Below are 4,012 nucleotides of genomic sequence, written 5' to 3' on the forward strand. Positions count from 1 at the left end.
ATATATATATATATATATATATAAAATAGACCTTTTTATATAACCTTAATATGTGATTTTGTAATGACCCGCTAGGTCGTTTTGAAAACTAGGACTAGTTTGATTCCTTTTGAAAATTTAAAGGGGTATTTTTAAACAATTCAAAACTAAGAATATTTAGTTGATAAAAATTTTAGTGAAGAATTAATATAGTTAATAGTTAGTGGGTCATATCCATAATTCATTTAATACTTTTTACTTGACCCATTAATTGATTTAGGTTAGTGGGATTAGTTTATTTATTTTACTTAATTAACATTAGAAGGGCAGAAAACAAAAGAGGTAGAAACTGATTTTTTTTGGGCAGCGTGGATTACAGAACGTGAGGGAACCAACGAAATCTTCAGGTAAGAAGCAATTTGAAAAATTTCTTGATTGTTATATGGATCATAATGAATGTAAGGTAGATGGAAAGTTGATCCCTTGTTCGTCTATTTATTATTATAATAAGAAAATTGAGAGGAAAATTAGCAGAGAATGGTGTATATTTTCTTCGCAATTGCAGTTTCGAGTATGTCGTTCCTGTGACTATTATTAGAAGTTTAGTTGTTACATTTAATGAAGTTGAGGGAAAATATTTAGGATCATATGATTGTATTAATAGGAAGAGTGGATGGAAATTTTGTTTAAATTAAAATAATTAAAAAGGGACGAGGAGAAGCATGCTTGGCGTAAAAAAAAAAACTGAGTTAATATGACTTTAGTCATTATGTAATAATGCTTGTCAATGTTGGAGGAGAATATCATGAGTCAATCATTGGCAATCCTGCCAATCATTGGAAATCATGTGTCAATGATTGGCCTTTGTATAAATTCTTTATCATTGGCATATTAAAAAAAATGACCTGCAGATGGTCATGTTGCAGTGCTCCTGGTTGTCTGCAGTGTATGTTATTACGTTGACCTGCTTAAGCTAATTATCAAATTTAGATTTAAATTTAATATATTGAGATTGGTAATTAATTATTAGGTGTTATTTTATATGATCTAAAATTGAATTTTAGTCCATTTTAAGAGGTTAGAGTTAAGTTCTTGGCTTGAAATTTAGCAAGTATGAAAAATTTGGCATGCCAATNAAATTTGGCATACCAATATATATCAAGATTTGGAGTTTGGTTGAAAATATGAGGGAGTTTTAGCGTCTATGATAGACATATAATAATTTGAATGTCTACAAAAATTGCTTACTTACGAATATTGCATAATTGGTAGATTGGGAAAGTTTCGAAACCTTGCGAAAAGGAAAGGAAAAATCTTAAAAGATTCGTGGCACGAGTTCGGCATCTAAGGTATGTTAAGACTTTTTAGACTTGTTGAAGGATGTTTTCTTAATTAAAGATTTAAAAAAAATGAGAATAGACAAAGGGGTAAAGGCGAAAGATGGGGGTCTCGTATCAATGGTGTGACGGGCATTGGTACGAGTACCGGTGTTATAAAACGGAAAATTTTCTACTATATAATGCGGATTGTAATTTGAGAATTTCCAAAGCATATGGGCATTAGCTGATTATATTATTGACTTGAAATTTTTGTGTGATTGTGTTTTCTTTATTACACCCGTATAGTTGTGAAAATTGAGGTGATTATGTATTATGTTGATATTGATTGAGTGAGATGCATCATTATCCCTTTTATTGAAATGATATTGTATACATGCATTGACATGAGATTGAGTATAAGTTGGGCACGTTGAGATCGTCCGTGCTGGGGATGTTAAGATTGTAATTTGTGCACGTGGAAACCATCCGTGCGGAAATTGTTTGATATTATGATGGTGCGTTGAGATCGTCCGCACAGACACGTGGAGATCGTCCGTGTCGGTATATGGACCTCGCGAGTCCCCCATGGGTCATGAACTCTCGATGTATTTCCGAGGAGTATCATGTATATACGGTTGAGTGAGTACTGGGTATTCTGAGACATATCATTACATTGTATCATATTGCATTGCATTTCATCACATCATTCATACTTGATGATTATATGTTTCGTTTGGTGTTTGGAAAGTACTTGATGTTGATTTCCTTTATTGATGAAATTTTAATAGTAAGTGTAATATATATATGCTTGTATAACTTAAGAATTTATTTTCTTATATAAACTCCCGTCACTACTTCTTCGTTGTCGGTCAATGAGACATATTGAGTACACGTGGTTTCGTACTCATACTACACTTGTTGCACTCTTTGTGGTGCAGATTCGATTCCGAGTAGGAGCACATCTCGAGGAGCAGTTTGAGTCCGAGTTTGGAGTGTCTTGGAGTTGTGGTGAGCTGCTTGGCTGTTTCGTGGCCCACACCTCCCTCTATCTTTTACTTATTCTGTTATTTAGTATTCAGACAGGATTTCTCTTATGTTAGACTTGTCTTTTTAGTTTCAGACTTGCATCGTATTTTAGAAGCTCTTGTACTTATGACACCAATTCTTGGGTAGTATTTTTTTCAGTTTTCCGCATTCGCACTTATAAAGAACTCAGTGTTGGAGATTTGGCAAATTGTTGTCTTTTCACTTATTAGTTAGTTAAGTTTGTTAAAATATGTTGGTTGGCTTACCTATTGGTTGGGAACATAGGTGCCATCACGACTCGTGATTTTGGGTCGTGACAGATTTATGATATCAGAGCCCTAGGTTCATCGGTCTCAAGAGTACAAGAGCAATGTCTAGTAGAGTCTTGCGGATCGGTATGAAGACGTCCATACCTATCTTCGAGAGCCTATAGGACATTTAGGAAATAGTCTGTTCTTTTATTCATTATTGTGCACACTTGACCTTGTAGAAATTCTAATCTTGGTATCTCATTCTCTCTCAGATGGCGAGGAATCGTACATCGGCAAGTGGTGGTCAGGATCCTATTCCTGCGCTTGCTTCTGGGAACACTATCCGAGGTAGAGGTAGGGGACGAGCTCGAGGTCGGGGTAGGGGTCGTATTGCAGCACCTGTGGATGGTCAAGTACCAGTAGCTACCCAGGGTCGTGATAGGACCGTACCTCCTGATATAGAGGTTATTCATGGGGATGTGCAAGATCGTGTCGAGGGGGATGAGCCAGCTCAGGCTCCAGCCAGTACTATTGTCCCCCAGTGCTTCAAGATACCTTGGCTCGTGTGTTAGGAATCCTAGAGGGGATGGCCCAGGCAGGAGCTTTGCCTGTCACTTCTGATGGCTCACAGACTCATGTTGGAGGTCAAACTCCAGATCCGATAGTTGCTCCAAATTCTCAGACTCCCAGGACTCAGCCAGCTGCCGCTGTAGCTCCACGTTTGGATAGTATGAAGTTTCCAGATATGACATCACATTTGGTGAACAGGCCTTCTATGACTATTGATGAGCAAAAGATGTTTGGGAGGTTCAGACTAATGAATCCTCCTACTTATACTGGTGACTTAGATGAGGATGCATATGAATTTATAGTTAGTTGTCATGAGAGGTTGCATAATCTTGGATTAGTGGAGTCTCATGGAGTTGACTACACAACGTTTTAGATGACTGGCTCTGCTAAGCAGTGGTGGAGGGATTATATTAGTAGTAGGCCAGCTGGATCTCATCCACTATCCTGGACTCAATTTACTCAGGTTTTTCTATCCAAATTTGTTCCACGCAGTGAGAGGGAGCGCAAGAGGGCCGAGTTTGAGGGTTTGCAGCAAAATGGTATGTCAGTTGCAGAGTATGAGGGTAAATTTCATGCCTTGAATAGGCATGCTTCGATGATACTTCCCACAGAGGCTAAGAGAGTGAGAAGGTTTGTTAAGGGGCTGATTATTCCGATCCGTCTAGGAGTTTCTCAGGTTGCTGCTTCTGGTGTTCCATTCCAGAAAGTGGTAGATATTGCTAAGGAGTTGGAGATGATTCAGCGTGAGGGATTTGAGCAGCGAGAGGGAAAGAAGACTCGTTATTCAGGTGATTATGGTGGTGCTCCGCCTAGAAGTCGGGGTTACTTGGGCAGAGGTTATCACTCTCAGTCCAGCAGACCCATTCA

The 4,012-nt window shown here is 38.1% G+C and overlaps 1 pseudogene; it reads left to right on the top strand.

Moving 5' to 3' along the window:
* The first annotated feature begins 2,847 nt into the window (after positions 1 to 2,847).
* On the top strand, positions 2,848 to 3,518 carry LOC114073966 (annotated as a pseudogene).
* Positions 3,519 to 4,012: the final 494 nt, after the last annotated feature.

This window comes from Solanum pennellii, chromosome 9 (genome assembly GCF_001406875.1).
Source record: "Solanum pennellii chromosome 9, SPENNV200".
Taxonomy (NCBI): Eukaryota; Viridiplantae; Streptophyta; class Magnoliopsida; order Solanales; family Solanaceae; genus Solanum; species Solanum pennellii.